Genomic DNA, 21,351 nt, shown 5'->3' on the forward strand with positions numbered 1-21,351 from the left:
ACATATTTTAAATATCAACATCAAATATATATGGATTATTTAATATCAAGGTGATGAACCTACCTATATTGATCTATATTGACATGGTTTCGAGAAAGATCATCTCTACCGAACTGAGTGGATTGCCCAAAATCATCATTTGGTACCACTGGCGAGTTTTGTGAATAATTTTCAACTCCACCGAACTGAGAGTTTTGCCCAATATTACTCATATCAAGTGTGTAACCCCTACAAAGATACCAAAAATGGATATTTACCAATAAATAAAATAAACACGTGCTACTACACAAAATAATAATTTTAAAATGGATATTTACCAATTTTCAGTGTTTGTTTGATTAAATTGCTGGCTTAGAGTTTTCCGCGGGACTTGACCACTCAAAATGTGTTTATAAAAACTAAAGTCCCCATAAGTTTTATCATAAGTAGGTTGGACTTGAGGGACTTCTTCAGGTATCCTTTCTATATACATTTCAAGAACATAAATGGCAACTAAATTCCTATATTCTTCAGGCGCCCTCAAATACTCCCTCAAAGAGTCATCATCATTGATATTCTACACACCATAAAGCACTAAGCCTTGTGAAACAGTGTTTGGATATCTGCCAGTTACAGATAATCCATACTCTGTGGGATCAGTTTTCATTTTTTTATGTAGGTAAGTGACTAATGTTTCGTAGTTGTTGGAAACATTACATGGGCTTTTGGTTTGATACTATAACGAACAGTATTATTGTCATCAAGTATAACTCCATCCCAAAATAGAGAAACCCTAATGGTTGAAGAAAGAGAAGACATTTTTTCTTTGAAGTTTGAGTTTTTTCAAGAACGTAAAAGACTTAAACTTATGAAATGGATGAGTTTTTACCTCATCCAACATTCATATTAAATAGGCAAAATATGAGCGCAAAAGTGAACATTTAAAAAATGTGGGAACCCTATTGCGCATGAAAATACTGCGCAATACTTTTTCGCATGAAAATGTTGCGCAATAGGATAAGATTTTTGAAATAATGCAGCATGGTGTTGTCAAATCAAGCAAAGTGTGTCATAAAAAGCGATCAAATAATAGAGTATTGTGTTTTCACATCAAGCATAGTGTGTCATAAAAAGCGGATAAATAATGTGTCATCTATGGCTGATATATTGCGCAATACAAGTTAGTGTCATAAAAAGCGATCAAATAATGGAGCATTGTGTTGTCACATCAAACATAGTGTGTCATAAAAAGCGGACAAGCATAGTGTGTCATCTATGACTCATATATTGCGCATTTAACTATTGCGCAATAGAAGTTAGTGTTATAAAAGACGGACAAATAATGCAGCATTGTGTTGTCACATCAAGCATAGTGTAACACCCTGCACCTTTAACCTAAGCTTTGACCATGATCCTAGACTTAGAAAACCAGATAAAGAATGTGGGAATTGAAATTTTCCTCTTCAGTTGTAAGATGGGGGTTTACGCCCATGAACAGTGACCGTATTTTAGTATACGGGCCGTATTTCAAGTCGTAAACCGGTACCAAAGATTTCTGAGCATTCTGGAATTTGGCATTTGAAGGTTACATTGTTAAATACGAACCGTATTTTGAAATACGGCCCGTATTTCAAAACGTATTTGAAATTTGGGAAAAACTTCCTTGATAAAATTATAGAGCTTTGAAATACCTTTCCAACGGTATATTATGGGGGTCAAACGGACATCTGTATAAAGAGTTATGATCATTTTACTGAAGAGTCGCAGTGCAGTCCACACAAAATACGGACCGTATTTTAAAATATGGCCCGTCTTTCAAAATACGGCCAGTATTTTGCTGGACATAAAATTCAATTTTCCAGAACAGTATATATTCGTCCATATCAATCCAAATCATTATTTTTCATTCCTTCAAGCCCTAGAAAGACCTCCTACCCTCTCCCATCATCAAGAACACCAAGGTAAGCCTACTTTAATTATTCCAACTCAATTCTAATACATATTCTTGTAATCTAAACAAGAAATCATCATTCCTAACGATGGTTTTTCAAGAAAACCCATCTCAAGGTTCAAAAATTCAAGATTTTAGAAATCTTCTTCAAAGCTCAAGTCTTTAATTCAAGATTTGGAGCGATTAACGTATGTAGAACTTCTATCCTCGTGTGGGAATCTCTACGTTCTTCCCCACGCTCCGTTTCTTGATATCCATGAAGTTCAAACCCTAGGGCATTAAACCCAACATAATGGTAGCCCGTATTTATGTATTTATGAACATGAATTTTGTATCTATATTCGTTGTTGCATTCCTAATCTTCCATTACGGTTATTAGGAACCCTAGCTTAATCCATGAATTGTGAATTCTTCCTCATGTGTTCTCATTATGTTTATATGAAACTTTATGATTTTTATCTAGCAAGTTACAAGCATGTTTTCAAGTCAATTATATATATAATTATGAACTATTGTTATTACTCATGAATTAAGAACGTGTTTGCAAGACTATGACAAGTTATCTCATAAAACCATGTTACACCATATTTCATGAAACCATGTTACAAGTTATTTCACTAAAATCATGAGCTTCTTAGCCAACTATATCATGTTCATGTTTTTGGGATTTGTTTAGTTAACCGAGAAGGCTCAGTAAAGCCTGAAACTACGTAGCCACCGTAGGATAAGGGTTGTCAGCAATGAGGCAACACCTTCATTATGCAGCTTGGATCCTTACATGCTTATTATTACTTAAATCTCATATCCCTGGTAAGGTGTGAGTGTTCTGCTGGTAGGACGCAAGTACCAGATCATGTTGTCGGTTATACTATAGCACTCCCCACGTTACAAGCAATTATATATACATGTATTTCCATTGATTAACGGTTTTCAGACTTTACTCACTGTTATACCCTATTTTAACAGAGGTCAAAATAGTTTATAACATTCTGGTAATTCCGAGGTTATTTAAAGTTAGGAGTCGCCACCTAATTATTTATGGTGAATTAGGGCACCTAAGGTTATTTAAAGTATTTATCTAAAGTTGATTTTATTTTAAAGTCTACGAAACCAAAAGATTCTAGGTACGGGTTCAACTAACTTAGAAGGAAGGTATTAGGCATCCTTTAAATCCCATTAATAATGGTTAACCGACCGGACTTAGATGAATTAATTAGAATAAGTGTAAAAGGTGAACATTTTATGAAAGAAAATACGTTGATGGTTTGTTTATAGTATAGAGTGTAAATGATGTTTTAACAAAAAGCGCAAATATGATTTCGAAAGCAGGATTTTGATTTGGCAAACAGTTTTTACCCTAATGAAAAGAAACACGAACTAACGTCATTTAGCTCAAGTTATATTTCCGAGTTTAAACATTTCTAGACTTACTAAAATACCCTTTGGCTGAAAATTATTAAGGATCATAGTGACGTCACGGTGGTTTGGAAATTTTAAACCTTGAAATCAAATACTTTTGAAGCAATACTTCTGGAAAGATATATTTTAACTCAAAAATCCAAGACTTGTTATCATCTATCCTAACCGAACTTGACAATTCTGGCCAAACTCAGCCGAAGGAGATGCCATTCCTTTTATTTTAAAAAAAAAAAAAACTAAGATAAAAAAGATCATATATTTTACTTAATTTAGAAAATAAGTTCATTAATTAAATGTTAGCTAATAAATGAAAACCCTACGTGATTCCGTGATTTCCTACAAAGATGAATGACAAAAACTTAGCACTAAACCAAAATGAACACAAAAACTTAGAATTTTAGATGGATTCTACCAACAATAAGCAAAAAACCATTCATGCCCAGATAATATAAAGAAACAACAAGCATATCACTTTATGATAGGGAGTTAGAAAAGAAATTATGGCAGGATGTTCCCATTTCCCCAACTTTTATTCTGTTGAGATATATCTCGGGGAAGCGAGAGACACGGAAAGAAATGCAGATGATTGGCCGGACATAGTGGCCTCGTCGGGTCCTAAGATGCTATCGAGTCCTGGGGGAACTCTTCAACTCCGACATTGTCATGCAAAACAAAGTAAGAAAAAAAAGATTAGAAACAAGAAACATACTTTAATATGATAATAAATATACAAAACAAATCATTCGTATGTGACCCAATAATTCCCGTATAGTTCATTACAGCAACAGAAGAGTTGTGTAAATCAAAACAGATGGAAATGGATCATCGGCTTAAGAACTGAGACAGGTAAAAAAAAAAAAATCCTGTGAACGCTTCTGTAGACAGTCTCGGCGGAAGGACAATAGACAATACATGGCCACCACTAGCATAAATCCAAATGCAGCCAATGTTTTCTTTAGAGGACGACGATATATACCAAATATAGTGGCCATTTTAACCGCAGATAGGACAGGTCTGTTGAAGGCAGTATCTATTCTTTTAGAGGACAAACCAGTAGGCAACTAGTTCTTTCTCAAAGTGTAGCATTTGTTTTGGCAAGATGGTAACATTTTTTAGCAAACAACAAATAGCCACATTTCATAGTAGTCTAATTGAACCTTTCAAAAGGGCAAGTTATTATGCTGAAGTGGCAGCCGATCACAACAATAGTAACCAGGCGAAGCTATGCAAGTATTTCTAAAGGTAAAACATGTGCAGGTGCAGGGGATATTCTTTAGAGAATTAAGACCTATTTATCAATATCAAACACATTCCTAGCAATTTTTGTGCTTAAGCTAAATGGAGACAAATTAAACAGGTGGGCTGAAATCTTGAAATAATTTCTCAAATTCGTTTTCGCTCACAAGGATCTCATCTAACTGATTTTGAGATTCACCTTAGCATCTTATCAAATCTAAAGCTCTTAAGAACTCTTAAAGGATGAAGGCAGCTAAAACATCTAGGTGAAACAGAGGACAAGTGTATATTAGCATTTCAATGATAGTATTAGATAACACAAAGCATATGAACACTCATAAACTATAGCACTAATCATTTTAGATGTCAATTAAGCATTTTGAGTCAATCTCCAATATGCATATCCAAATGAGCAAAATCAGAACAACTAAAATGACGACAGGGAACTTTCAAGTATCGGAAATTGACAAAATGTATGCAGCTAACGACATCCTCGCAATGTATATAGAACAGAACATGTTTGGCTGACCTCCTAATAATCGCATTTTGACACTATGCAACTAGAAACGAACTCGTCGCAACACATTATTCCTTTGGTTATAATAAACATGCTGAACAACCAACTATCATGCCTAGTCCTATCAAAGCAGATTAACTACATGATACAGCTCCCCTATCTCGGCAAACTAGACCAGTGAAATACAGTTAGCAAAAATAGTTAATTACCATACCAAATCAGAACCATACTAAATTAAGCTAAACTAACTACATAAGTTTACGTAGAACAAAATTTAAAGCAGAAGGAGACAGAAGGTTTCTGACCTTCTTCGTGTGCAGTGAAACAGGGCGTCGAGGTCACGAATCTAAATCCTCTCCACAGAAACGAATTCGACACTAGAGTTGGGTAAATCGAATAATCTTTTCCCGGCTAAAGTTCACCGGAAAAGGAAACAAGTTTGGAAAACCGTTTGGTATCTCTGAAAAAACGCTCAGTAAAATCAAAAAGGGTTCTCGACCAGATTAAAAAGGAAAGATTTTGTCACCAAAAAATACTCGTGTCTCCCCCAAATATAGTGATTGTGGGAAGTGTAAATCTTTAGGAAGGCTCAGGCGGCTCCAAGAACTCTAACAGGACAGAATTCGAACAAATTCAGATTTAGAGTAATAACAAAAAATAGAAAAATGTTGAGTGTTAACCCCCCAAAATCCCTCCCTTCGGCTGAGAACCGAAATAGTATTTATAGCTAAAAATGGCTAGGGTCTCCTTAATTCGAGATTTTGGCTCCAAATAAATTCCAAGGAGCAGTTTGAATTCAAATTCGAATCCCTAAAAGCTGCTTCTTTTTGCAGAAATTTCAGAAATGTTTTTGGCCATTTGTGCTTGACCAGAACGTATATAAAGGAGAGAGGAAAACTTATATGGAAATACATGGAAGCCGAGGCGAATCTAGAATTTAGAGGTTCTGAGCATTCATTTGAACGTAAAGCTGTTGCTATTTACACGGTCCAAATAAAGTAAACATTGGCCGGTTTGATCAATTTATGCTTCGGTTCGGATTTATATAGACAAATTGATCAAATGAAAAAATGTATTTCTCAAAAGCTAGTAAGAAATAAATGCTCCCAGGCACACTTCCCAAGAACCCTCTCTCTCCTCCTTCCTAGGAGAGAGAACCACCTCTTTCTGGTGGGCTCCTACTGGAATTTGCCTCATTTCTTTCCTTCCTTCTTAAGTTACCACCTTCTGTGATAGCTTTTCTTCCCTACCTTTTTTCATCCTTTGTTTTTTCTTCTCAAGAATTGGGGAGAACAGGATATATTTCAACGCCGGGTTCAAGTCTTTCGACATCACCAGATGGACATCGGACACTGCAGTTTGGTTTGAATGGGTTGAGAGGAGTCGTAAAATGATGCGAAGGTCATCCATGAGCAACAAGATCATGGAGTGGATATGTTTTACGCTGAAAGAAGCCTCAATAGACCAAAAAGGAGATGGAAGGTTTCTGACCTTCTTCGTGTGCAGTGAAACAGGGCGTCGAGGTCACGAATCTAAATCCTCTCCACAGAAACGAATTCGACACTAGAGTTGGGTAAATCGAATAATCTTTTCCCGGCTAAAGTTCACCGGAAAAGGAAACAAGTTTGGAAAACCGTTTGGTATCTCTGAAAAAACGCTCAGTAAAATCAAAAAGGGTTCTCGACCAGATTAAAAAGGAAAGATTTTGTCACCAAAAAATACTCGTGTCTCCCCCAAATATAGTGATTGTGGGAAGTGTAAATCTTTAGGAAGGCTCAGGCGGCTCCAAGAACTCTAACAGGACAGAATTCGAACAAATTCAGATTTAGAGTAATAACAAAAAATAGAAAAATGTTGAGTGTTAACCCCCCAAAATCCCTCCCTTCGGCTGAGAACCGAAATAGTATTTATAGCTAAAAATGGCTAGGGTCTCCTTAATTCGAGATTTTGGCTCCAAATAAATTCCAAGGAGCAGTTTGAATTCAAATTCGAATCCCTAAAAGCTGCTTCTTTTTGCAGAAATTTCAGAAATGTTTTTGGCCATTTGTGCTTGACCAGAACGTATATAAAGGAGAGAGGAAAACTTATATGGAAATGGAGTTGGCAAGTCTGTTTATGGTGAAAGAGGAAACGGATCTTTGTTAAAAAGGGGAAAGAGGAGAAGACGACAAGATGAGGAAAAAGGAGAGTGTGGACTTTGCTAAAAATGGAGGGGGAAGAAGAGCCGTACGTGTTGCACGAAAATGGAGTGGCAATCTGCCATGGTTGAAAGCTAATTCATTTGTTGTTTGGAAAAGGAAAGAAGTGAGAGAGAGAGAGAGCAGAGAGAGGAGAAGAGATGAGGGTTGCGGCTGAAGGAGCTTCTTTTGTTTTGATTAGGTTTTAGGAGCTGAAAAGGTGTTATGCGTTGGGCCGGGTCGGGTGATGTATGTTGACACTCAATTTTATCCCGCCTTCCCTAGATATTTATTTACATTTATAGTATTTTTTGGCAATTTAAGAAATAATTATTTATATTATTACTATAATTATTAGCTTTTATTAATACCGGCGTTTTATTATTTTATTGCAGGCACTAGTTGTTATTATTTTTGTTACCACTATTATCATTATTATTCTTATTATTATCATTATTTTATTACCAGTATTATCATAATTCGCATTATAATCATTTCAGCATTTTTACCACCATAGGCACACGCATCGCATTTATTTTTGCGCAATTAAATAATAGCATTTATCTACTGTTGATTTTCAAAATATTATTGTACGGCCATCACGACGTCATATAATTTTATTATCTGAGCATTAATAATTACATATTTTTATATTAAGTAATTTTTTAGCACACGTTACTATATCATTAAGTGAAGGCCTTTTATTCAAATTTAGAAAGCCCAATATTTTAAATCCATCAGCCAATTTTGGGCTCATCCGTTACATTTAATACCCGACCAGCCACCCAGCCCACACTCACTTAAGCTATACCCGGCCCATTAAAACATTAAGTCCTAAAACCCACCAGCCCAATACCCATCATATGACCCGACCCGACCAGCCCAATTTCTTTCGCAACAAAGAACAGCTAGGGTTCCTTTTCCTTTTCCACCCAGCGCCGCTCACCCTTCATCTCTCTTTCCTCTCTCCTCCTTTCTCTTCTGTCACGCGTTAACGCCAAGAATGGAAAGATTAACAGTCGACTTTCACCTTCCCCAGACCGTGCATGGTCGATTTGGGGAAGGGAAATTAATGTTTTGTAGTCACCTCATCCGGATTCAACCTTTGAAAGAGGTTCGATTTTGTTTGTTTCTTCTTCCTCATCCGTTTGTATCTGAAACGATTTAATGGATTTTTTCCATTTGCGAAACTTGAAATCTTTTTGGTCAGCTCTTTTGATTTTCGAGGACAAAAATTTTAAGAGATTTTGTTTTCTTCCGCTGGGTTCTGATCGATGACAGAAGGACCCCCAACGTTCTTCGATTTGAAAATTGGAACCTTGAATCCCGCCCATTTTTATGAAACCCAAACAAACCCTAGCTGCCTCCTATAAATGGTGGCTTATGAACTAGTTCTAGGAGAAGTTTTTCGGGTCGGAAAATCCCCCTAAAAAATGAGAGGTCTTTTTTTGAGTTGTGAAATTCCTTAAGAATTAAGTTCTTTTTGGTCATGAAATCCCCCTAAAAGACTCTTTCTTTAGCTGCCTTGAATCCTGGAGAATATTAAGTTTTTTTTTAGCCGATCAAAATCCCTTAGAAAATATGAGTTTCAGCATTTCTTGATACTGATTTTTAAGGAAAAAATACTACATCCTTTTTTTTTTGTCCATCTTTTGCCCCTGGTTATTGGTTCGAATCCGAGCATCGCAAGCTCGGATTTTGATAGTGTTCGAGCGTGAATCGAAGGCCCTGCACCCATTTCGTTGCACCCGCAAAAAGTCAGCAACTTCCCCTCTCCCTCGCAGTTCATTTTATTCCCTATATGATGTTTCTATGAGTTATTTTCTGCAATTTGATAATCTTAGTTCAATCTTACTCAGTGTAACTTCAACGCATGTCCAACGTGTTAATCGTGTTGATTGATTAGCAGTTGATTTAGGTTGGACATCAAACCTGTCTGTATGTTTGGTTAGGTATCCATGTTTAGTGTTAGTCTATATGCATATGCTTAGTGCAGCGATTGGCATACTTACTGTTCAAATTCTGAGTCAAATAGTTTTAATATGTTTGATTATATGCATCAAGTACTAACTAATAATGACAGTCTTGAAATCATGCTACTGACCTACATATGACTAATATGTGCCCTATTTTGAAGAATATGGTAAGATCACATTCAGTTAACAATGCTTTCATAAGTTCAAATCTGACTAAATGAGCCGTTTTGTACATTAATGATGCTGTTACCCCAATTAAGTATACATACATTGAATAAAACTTTGTCTAAATCATGATCTCTTATTTGGAAAGTCCAAATCTGTTTGTAGAAGGTTCGGCAGAGTCGAACTGTGATCATAATGGTCTGAAAATGTGATTTGCGTATAAATGATATGCTTTTTCTTTTAAGCCATTTATTTGCCTTGAGCATTGAAACAGAATGGAAGTTTTGGTGAATAAATAAATGTATACATCTTTTAAGTTTAAATATCTTGTTCAACAGATTTCAACAAAGCCAGTAGTTCCAGTACCTTTTTGACATCAGAAAACTCATTTTGAACCAAGTAGAATTTCTAGGAATCATTTCATCTATGGATTATTGTTAGCCCTGTTTGTATTTCCCACATCATGTTGTTTAAGCTAGAAATGACATGTCCAGATTCCCTCTTTTCCAGTCAGCTGCTGCTGGTAGGCTTCAAAACAGTAGTAAAATGACTCTAAATCCTAAGTCTCTTTAAATCTCGGTCTGGATTGTTGCTGCTCTGATAAGCTCATCGTTATGACTTGTTATTTGGTGACTGAATTTTAAAAGGAAGAGTAAAGCTTAATAAAGATAGGAATCTGAATTCAGTTATGGTCATGAGAACAAAATGGTAACTTTGAGCAGGTAAGGTCCTATTCATTTAGCTGCACGAACAGGTCACATGAAAGCACATTCTAGTCTCTTTCGTCTGTCTTGAATTGAATTGTTGCTTGCTGTCCTGCATCCTGCACACTGCTTTCACTTTGAGTGGAATACTCACCTTCCATATGTGTATATTTGTCTTATTCTCCTTTTTTTTTAACTTAACCCCAATGTTCCTTTTTGAGTTATGGATAATGTCCTTGAGGTTTAAACTTTATTTCGTTAGAGTTTTTTTATTCCGTTACGAGACTGAACAATCTATGCTAAGAGAAAACCGACATGTGAACTTTATTTCAATATAAGAAGGTTGCTGCTTGTTTAAACTTAGCTTATGCCTGAAATATCTCTAAGAGCTTGAAGACTCTAAATCTTTCAAACCTGTGTGCTAAGTTAGGTTGGGTCTGTTTTCACATTCATCTATCCTTGGTTTTGTCCAAATGGTTGAATTAAAATTGAATTAAAATATGTATGTTATCATGCTTATATGCTAGAAGAACCAGAATACTTTACCATCTAGCTCAATATGAAACATGAGTTTATTTGGCATTTCTTTCATTTTTCATGCTTGTCCTCTCCCTATTCTCCTTCTGATTTTTTCAAATAGGTTTAAGGTGCATGGTATTTGGCTAAGATAGTTTCATCATAAACTCGTACTTATGTTTAAGTGTTTGTTGGTTTGTGTTACTGGATTATTTACCCATTTGAGATTATTTAATCGTATCAATAGATATCTAATCTTTTTCCTTTCATTTTTTTTTTTGTGCATGACCTTCGCATACGAGTCCGAGGGACTTGTCTTCCGCATTCGGTGTTGGGCTAAAGGCCCAACATAACATTATCGAGTCATTCCCGTATCAATCCATCCGCAGCAAAATAAAAAGGGATTTCTGGGCTAAGCCCAACAGCAGCAGTCATCCGCAACATATAAAAAAAAAAAAAAAAGGAAATGAATTCTGGGCCAAAGCCCAGTAGCAAATGGGACGCAGCAGCAGTTCTTAAAAATGGGCTGAGCCCATTTAACTTATTTGCTCTTCTATTTTTTTTTTTTTATTTTTTTTTTTGCATCTAATTTGTATTATGCAACTAACTCTTTGTTTGTTTTTTGCTTTCTTAGTTTAGATAAATCCTAATGAATTAGTAGGTTTAGTTTTAGTAATGGGTAGTTAGTTTAAGGAAGACTAATAATTAATCCCATAAGTTTCATTTTCTTCTTTTTATATTAAAGTTATTTATAGAATCTATAATATTTACTTCTAGAATAATTGACAGCATAAATTCATATTTTGAGTTAAAGGAATCATATTTTATTTTTATTATCTTAATTTCAAAACATCACTAATACGCAAATATAAATTCAAGCATATTTTATAAATAACTCTTCAAGTTTTGAATCAATCACACGTATTTTTAGCTAAGCATAGTTAATGAGAAATAACAAAAGAGATAAAGACACTTACATTAGCTATTTTTGTATTTAGTTTATACTCCTAAATCACAAAACAATCAATTAATATCTCGCCTTTGAGTTACTTCAAGTATTTATAAAATGTTGCACCAACTTGCATTTTCTTTACTTATAGGCAAATTATTGTATTTTACGCAAATGATATTTTAAATAGCGTCTTTATTTAAGGACTTAACCATATTTATAAGTCTATTTTTTATATAGCATTATTATATTTCTCTTCAAAATCTTGGCAGTATTTACAAGTTTTATTTTAAATAGTATAAAAAATCTTCTTTATGTAAATTATCATATTTTCTACGAGTCTTATTTTAAATAGCATTGTTGTATTTTTTACTCAAAGTTTTAACAGCATTTATAAGTCTTATTTTTAAAGACATTTAAAGTTTTTTTCCTTTATGCAAATTACTATATTTTTGTACAAGTTAGTTTAAATAGCCTATTTATACTTTCCTTTAAAACTTCAGCAATATTTATAAGCTATTTTCTTAAAATTGAAGCACTGCATTTAACCTTAATTAATTAACCTAAGTTTGGCCGGATAACCGTAGTTACGGATCTTAGAGGATGCCTAACCCCTTCCCTTTAGGATAATTAGAACCCTTACCTAGAATTAAGATTTAAGCAGACCATTAACGGAGGTTTAGTTAGGCTTTACCTTAGTTAATAAAATAGGTGTCCTAATTCATCATTAAATTAATTAGGTGGCGACTCCTTAAAATAAAGCAATTTAGGGATCTCCAATATGTTGTACTCAATTTGGACCCGGTTTAAATGGGGCATAACAATGTAGATAATGGGCTGATCCGGTCGGGTAGGAGTGGTTGATGGACTGGGTTTTGGGCCATAATTCGGCTGGACGAAATGCTTCATTTGGTCCATGATTTGGGCTCAATTTGACGGATTGGGTTGCAAATCATGGATCTTTTCTCCTTCGTTTTAATTATCCCCGGGCTTCTAATTTAATAACTAGTAACTAGTACAATATATATTATGTAAAGATGATTAGTAATTAATATGTAGAAAGCAAAGGACTTACTAAAGTATTAACTTATAATTAATTTAACGAGTATGATGACAAACCATAAAAATTCGTGATAAAGTAACGCCGGTAATGTTGACAGAAAACAGTGAAGATGAAAATAATGCTATTAATAGTAGTAGAAAATAAAAAATAGTAGTGAAAACAAAGTATTTATTTCGTTAATAATTTTAGAAGCTCCAGAAAATAAATTGAAATAAAGGAGGGACAAAATTAGGTGTCAACACTTACGCTTCATTCTCATGTTCAGGTTATATTCAGTTTCAGTTCATGTCCTATACCTATATTGTGCCATGTTCTTCATTTCAGCATGTTTTACATACTATTACTATTCACCATGTACTAACGTCCCTTTTTGCCCGGGGGCCTGCACTTCACGGTGCAGATACCAATTTTCAGGAGCATACACCTGCGCAGTAGGATCACCTCAGTTATCAGCTTATTGGTGAGCCCCACTTCTCTCGGGGTTCAACATGGAGTCTGCACTAGTATTCAATTTATGGTAGTCCAGGGCCATGCCTTGGTAGTTAGTATTCAGATATGTTTTAGAGGTTTCATAGACAGATGTTAGTTGACGGAGTCAATTGTGCTTTTATGTTTGCAGACTATTACATTTTTTCATGATATTTCATGCTATGAGATTACTTCAAGACTTTATTCCGTAATTACGTTTTGATGATTCATTTAAATTGCATCATATAGATTATGTTGTTTTGATGCCCATGTTTACAAGCAAGCCATGAGGTTCGCTCGGACATATGCAAGTAAGGCCCGAGTGCTGTGTTGTGCCCAGGCCATGGTTCGGGGCGTGACAAAGCTTGGTATCAGAGCCTAGGTTCAAGTGTCTTTAGGGAATCTATGAAACTGTGTCCAGTGGGGTCACTTTTATATGTGTGAGGGCTCCATACATATAAATAGTTGACCACCAAGACATTTAGGATTGTCTCACTTCCTTCATACTCTAGATCGTGCAGTTAGAGCAGTACTTTGAGGATGCCTTTCTAATTCGTATGTGTACGTATTTTCAGAAAATGCCTGCGAAAAAGAAATACACCAGAAAGGCCACAACCACCAGCCAAGGGGCTATTGCGGAAGTAACTCGCGAAGAGACCGTTCCGACTCAGACAGTAGCCCCAACCGCTCCTACAGTTACACCTCCTAGTGATTCGGATGGGGATGTTAGGAATGCTATCAACATGCTCACACAACTGGTAGCAGCTCAGGCCCAACGTCAGGAATCTGGGTCAAGTTCAGGGAATAATGGAGAGTCTTTTAAGACTAAGGATTTTCTCATAATGAATCCCCCAGTCTTTACGGGGACAAAGAAAGATGAGGACCCTCAGGACTATATTGATGTTTTTCAGAAAATCTTCAGGATTATGACAGTTACGGAAATCGAAGTAGCTACTTTTGGAGCTCATCAGCTGCAGAGCATTGATAACACTTGGTATGAATCTTGGGAATTGTCCCGAGGTGAGGATGAACCTGATGGTATATGGGATGAATTCACAAGTGCATTTCTGGACCACTTCATGCCAATACAAGTCAGAGAAGCTAAGGTTGAACACTTCCTGAAGCTTAAATAGAATGGCAGGTCAGTTCAGGACTGCTATTTAGAATTTATCAGTCTGGTTAAACATGCTCCAAATATGGTACTAGATATGAGGGCAAGAGTGAGGAGGTTTGTTGGGGGTCTTTATTCCCATTTGTATGATGGGGCCAATATTACTGCACAGAATGGGGGGATGACTATTTCCAAGATAGTTGCTTTCGTACAAGGGAATAAGACAAGGCTGAAGGAGGAGGAAGCCTTGCAGAAAGAGAAAGACAAGGAGTTCAACAAGAGGGTCAAGTCTACCGGACAGTTCAGCGTAATGGAAACAGAAAGTTCTTTAAGAACAGGTCAGCCGGACCTGCTCCGTTCACAACAAGTGCTCCAGTTTCCAAGTTCAGGAAAGATAACCGTCAGTAGAATTTCAGGTCATCAGGCTCCCAGTATCAGGTCAGTGTGACACGGAGTAACTTCACCAATCCGATTTGTGCTAAGTGTGGGAAGAGGCGCCCTAGGGAGTGCCACTCTGGATCGAATGTTTGTTATGGGTGCGGCCAGCCGAGCCATGTTCACCGAGATTTCCCTTCAGTTAGACAGGGCACAGGAAGTAACCAGACTCAGTCAGTAAATTCGTCAATTCTTCATAATAACCAGACTCAGACAGGACGTGCACCAGCTAGATCCGGCAACATAAGCGGTGGCCCAAATCGTTTGTATGCTTTGACTGGGCGTCAGGATATCGATGCCCGTACTGATGTTGTCACAGGTATACTCACCATTTTCAGTTTCGATGTTTATGCTCTCATGGACCCTAGATCTACCCTATCCTATGTCATCCCTTATGTTGCTAAAAAATTTGGTATTGAACCCGAAAAGCTAAAAGAACCTTTTGAAGTGTCTACTCCAGTTGGTGAGTCAGTCATAGCCCGACGTGTCTATAGGGGTTGTCCAGTCAGAGTCTATCACCATGTTGTTCCAGCTGACCTATGTGAGTTAGAAATGGTAGATTTTGATGTAATCATGGGCATGGACTGGTTATATTCATGTTATGCGTCAGTTGATTGTAGGACCAAAGCTGTAAATTTCAAGTTTCCTAATGAGCCAGTCTTAGAGTGGAAGGGTGATTCAGTAAGTCCTAAGGGTAGGTTTATTTCTTACCTCAAGGCAAGAAAATGGTGTCTAAGGGTTATACCTATCATCTCGTTAGGGTTAGGGATTCAGCTTCCCAGACCCCAACTCTTTAGTCAGTCTCTGTTGTTAACGAGTTTCCAGAAGTCTTTCCCGAGGACCTTCCTGAAATTCCTCCTGATAGGGAAATTGATTTCGCAATTGACCTACTCCCAGGTACGAAACTTATATTTATTCCACCTTATAGGATGGCTCCAGCTGAATTACGAGAGCTTAAGGCTCAACTCAAAGATCTTCTAGACAAGGGTTTTATCCGACCTAATATCTCTCCATGGGGTGCCCCGGTCCTTTTCGTTCGCAAGAAAGATGGTTCTTTACGTATGTGCATTGATTATCGCTAGCTCAATAAAGTCACGATCAAGAACAAATACCCTCTTCCACGAACAAATGACTTATTTGATCAGCTTCAGGGTGCCCAATGTTACTCCAAAATAGATCTCCGATCAGGTTACCATCAGCATAAAGTTAAGGGAGATGATATTCCTAAGACAGCCTTTAGAACCAGATTAGGTCATTTCGAATTCTGTGTCATGTCCTTTGGTTTGACCAATGCCCCAGCAGCTTTCATGGACCTCATGAATAGAGTCTTCAAGCCATATCTCGACCTTTTTGTCATTGTTTTCATAGATGATATCCTCATTTACTCCCGTAGTGAGGCCGAGCACGCAGAACACCTTCGTATAGTTCTTCAGATTCTCAAGGACCGCAAGTTATATGCAAAATTCTCTAAGTGTGAGTTCTGGCTCAAGTCAGTAGCCTTCTTAGGTCATGCGATTTCTGGTGAGGGTGTTCAGGTTGACTCTCAAAAGATTGAGGCCGTTAAGAATTGGCCCAGACCTACATCAGTTTCAGAAGTCCGTAGTTTCTTGGGCTAGCAAGCTATTACCGACTTTTCGTAGAGGGGTTTTCGTCTATTTCAGCACCATTGACCAAGTTGATGAAAAAGGAAGTTAAATTTCAGTGGTCAGATGCCTGTGAGCGCAGTTTTGAGGAATTGAAAACGAGATTGACTTCTGCTCCAGTTTTGACGCTACCAGAAGGAACCGAAGGGTTTGTGGTTTATTGTGATGCTTCGGGAGTTAGTCTCGGATGTGCCTTAATGCAGCATGGTAAGGTTGTAGCTTATGCATCTCGTCAGCTCAAGGTTCACGAAAAGAATTATCCGACTCATGACCTAGAGTTGGCAGCTGTAGTTTTTGCACTTAAGATATAGCGTCATTATTTGTATGGAGTGCATATTGATATTTTCACAGATCATAAGAGCCTGCAGTATATCTTCAAGCAAAGAGAGTTGAATCTTAGGCAAAGAAGATGGCTCGAATTGCTTAAGGATTATGATGTGGATATTCTCTATCATCCGGGAAAAACGAATGTTGTAGCTGATGCTCTTAGTCGGCGTTCCATGGGGAGTTTAGCCCACGTTGATGAAGATAAGAGAGTTATGACCAGGGAATTTCACCGTTTGGCTAATCTTGGAGTTCGACTTTTGGACTCCGAGGATGGTGGTGTGGTTGTTCAGAATAGAGCCCTTTCCTCTTTAGTGGTTGAAGTCAAAGAGAAACAGTTTAATGATCCCTACTTGTTGCAGCTAAAAGAGGGGATTCACAAGCATAAGACGACGGCTTTAGAACAAGGGGGAGATAATAGTACCTTGAAGTACCGAGGCAAATTGTGTGTTCTAGATGTAGATGGGCTCAGAAAGCGAATCATGTCAGAAGCTCATAACTCCAGGTATTCCATTCACCCAGGTTCCACTAATATGTATCATGATCTTAAGGAGATTTATTGGTGGAACGATATGAAGAAGAATGTGGCAGATTTTGTAGCTAAGTGTCTGAATTGTCAGCAAGCGAAAGTCGAACACCAAAGGCCTGGTGGCTTGGCTCAGAATATTGATATTCCTGTCTGGAAATGGGAAATGATCAATATGGATTTTGTATCAGGTCTACCTCGTTCAGCTAGGAGACATGACTCTATTTGGGTGATCGTTGACCGGCTTACTAAGTCAGCTCACTTTTTGCCAGTCAAGACCACAGATTCAGCAGAGGATTACACCAAGTTATATGTTAATGAAATTGTCAGATTGCATGGGACACCAGTGTCTATTATTTCAGATCGTGGTGCTCAGTTCACAGCAAACTTTTGGAAATCCTGTTAGAAAGGACTAGGTACCAAGGTGAACCTCAGCACAACTTTTCATCCACAAACCAATGGTCAAGCAGAGCGCAGTATTCATACCCTTGAGGAAATGTTGAGAGCATGTGTCCTAGATTTCAAGGGTAATTGGGATGATCACTTTCCCCTCATTGAGTTTTCCTATAATAATAGTTATCATGCTAGCATTGGGATGGCACATTTAGAAGCTTTGTATAGGCGAAGGTGTAGGTCACCGATTGGTTGGTTTGAAGTTAGTGAAGCAGAATTGTTAGGGCCAGATTTGGTCGATCAGGCGATGGAGAAAGTCAAGTTGATTCAAGAGCGTTTGAAAATGGCTCAGAGTCGCCAGAAGTCTTACACAGATGTGAGGCGAAGGGACTTAGAATTTCAAGTTAATGATTAGGTGTTCCTTAAAGTCTCACCTATGAAGGGTGTTATGAGATTTGAAAAAAAGGGGAAGCTTAGTCCCAGATATATTAGACCTTACAGAATTTCACGAAAGGTCGGTCTAGTAGCTTATGAACTTAAGTTGCCGCAAGATTTAGCTGTTGTACACCCAGTGTTTCATGTATCCATGTTGAGGAAGTGTGTAGAAGACCCATCGTTGGTTGTTCCTGTTGATACTATAACAGTTAAGGATGGTTTGACATATGAGGAGATTCTCGTAGCCATTATTGACCGTCAGGTTCGCAAGTTGAGAACTAAGGAAGTAGCCTCAGTGAAAGTCCTGTAGAGGAGTCAGAAAGTTGAAAAGACTACATAGGAAACAGAAGAGGATATGAAATCCAGATAGCTTTATTTGTTCGAAAAGCAAGCAGAGGACGCTCAAGGTAAATACCTATAGTCCATGTTATGTCATGTCTTATGTTCCACGCTCATGTCATGTATCCAGCGCTCATATTTCATGTCTCATGCTTCAGTATCCATGTTTTCATGTAATCACATCATTTCATGTCTCGTGTTTCATGTCATGCTTTCTTTACATTCATGTATTCAAGCCATGCCCAGCCATATTCTTAATCATGACCCATCATTCGAGGACGAATGATCCTAAGGGGAGATATTGTAACACCCCGCACATTTAACCTTAGCTTTGACCATGATCCTAGACTTAAAAAACCAGATAAAGAATGTGGGAATTGAAATTTCCCTCTTCAGTTGTAAGATGGGGGTTTACGCCTATGAAGAGTGACCATATTTCAGTATATGGGCCGTATTTCAAGTCGTAAACCGGTACTAAAGATTTCTGAGCATTCTGGAATTTGGCATTTGAAGGTTAAATTGTTAAATACGAACCGTATTTTGAAATACAGCCCGTATTTCAAAACATATTTGGAATTTGGGAAAACTTCCTTGATAAAATTATAGATCTTTGAAATACCTTTCCAACGGTATACTATGGGGGTCAAACGGACATCTGTGCAAAGAGTTATGACCATTTTACTGAAGAGTCGCAGTGCAGTCCACACATAATACGGACCATATTTCAAAATACAACCCGTCTTTCAAAATACGGCAAGTATTTTGCTGGACGTAAAATTCAATTTTCCAGAACAGTATATATTCGTCCATATCAATCCAAATCATTATTTTTCATTCCTTCAAGCCCTAGAACGACCTTTTACCCTCTCCCATCATCAAGAACACCAAGGTAAGCCTACTCTAATTATTCCAAGTCAATTCTAATACATATTCTTGTAATCTAAACAAGAAATCAACATTCCTAATGATGGTTTTTCAAGAAAACCCATCTCAAGGTTCAAGAATTCAAGATTTTAGAAATCTTCTTCAAAGCTCAAGTCTTTAATTCAAGTTTTGGAGCGACTACGGTGTGTAGAACTTCTATTCACATGTGGGAATCTCTACGTTCTTCCCCACACTCCGTTTCTTGATATCCATGAATTTCAAACCCTAGGGCATTAAAACCAACATATTGATAGCCCGTATTTATGTATTTATGAACATGAATCCTGTATCTATATTCGTTATTGTATTCCTAATCTTCCATTACGGTTATTAGGAACCCTAGCTTAATCCATGAAACATGAATTCTTCCTCATGTGTTCTCATTATGTTTATATGAAACTTTGTGATTTTTATCTAGCAAGTTACAAGCATGTTTTAAGTCAATTATATATATATAATTATGAACTATTGTTATTACTCATGAATCAAGAACATGTTTGCAAGAATATGACAAGTTATCTCATGAAACCATGTTACAAGATATTTCATGAAACTATATTACAAGATATTTCACGAAAATCATGAGCTTCTTAGACAACTATATCATGTTCATGTTTTTGAGATTTGCTTAGTTAACCGAGAAGGCTCAGTAAAGCCTGAAACTACGTAGCCACCGTAGGATAAGGGTTTTCAGCAAGGAGGCAACACCTTCATTATGCAATTTAGATCCTTACATGCTTATTATTACTTAAATCCCATATCCCTGGCAAGGTGTGAGTGTTCTGCTGGTAGGATGCAAGTACCAGATCATGTTGTCGGTTATACTATAGCACTCCCCACGTTACAAGCAGTTATATATACATGTATTTTCATTGATTTACTGTTTTCAGACTTTACTCACGCTTCATGCTCATGTTCAGGTTATATTCAGTTTCAGTTCATGTCCTATACCTATATTGTGTCATGTTCTTCATTTTAGCAGGTTTTACATACTAGTATTATTCACCATGTACTAACATCCCTTTTTGCCCGAGAGCCTGCACTTCACGGTGCAGATACCGATTTTCAGGAGCATACACCTGCGCAGTAGGATCACCTTAGTTATCAGCTTATTGGTGAGCCCCACTTCTCTCAGGGTTCAACATGGAGTCTGCACTAGTATTCAATTTATGGTAGTCCAGGGCCATGTCCTGGTAATTAGTATTCAGACATGTTTTAGAGGTTTCATAGACAGATGTTAGTTGACGGAGTCAATTGTGCTTTTATGTTTGCAGACTGTTATGTTTTTTCATGATATTTCATGTTATGAGCTTACTTCAAGACTTTATTCCGTAATTACGTTTTGATGACTCATTTAAATTGCATCATATAGATTATGTTGTTTTGATGCCCATGTTGACAAGCAAGCCATGAGGTTCGCTCAGACACATGCAAGCAAGGCCCGAGTGTCGTGTTGCGCCCAGGCCATGGTTCGGGGCGTGACACACAGTGTGTCATAAAAAGCGGTCAAATAATGTGTCATCTATGGGTGATATATTGCGCATTTAAATGTTGCGCAATACAAGTTAATGTCATAAAGATTAGTATATAACATGATTGACGAACAACTAGCATTCACATTAAAACGAGTTATCATATCATTCTATACCCAATTTGCTGATATTGGTTCTATTATATATTTTACCCCACAAGACATATTTGAAGCAATGGGTAGGACATGGGAACTAGATGATGATTTTAAATACTCAAATAACCCGAACAACAGATTCAATCGACAATACAATAACACAATAAGAGAAGAGTGGGATTGGCGCGTCAGGGAGGCTGCAGCACTTGAACAAAACTTGAGGTCATTACGGCTTAAACGCCCAAAAAAAAGTGTTATGTCAATGCCTCGTGACACTCCACAAGAGTTGAATTTTTCTCTTAACCGTTTTCGCGAAGAGAACAATCGGATGAAAATACGTTGCTTAAGGGTAGAATATGGTCAACATGGTTACTGAAGATTCAGATCCAACTGGGATTCGGACTGTGAGATGTCCAATGAAGATTAATATTTTTTTATAATAAAGTAAGTAGGTAGGGTCATAACGACCACCCC

The sequence above is a fragment of the Lycium barbarum genome, chromosome 3, assembly GCF_019175385.1.
Source record: "Lycium barbarum isolate Lr01 chromosome 3, ASM1917538v2, whole genome shotgun sequence".
In the NCBI taxonomy this organism is placed as follows: Eukaryota; Viridiplantae; Streptophyta; class Magnoliopsida; order Solanales; family Solanaceae; genus Lycium; species Lycium barbarum.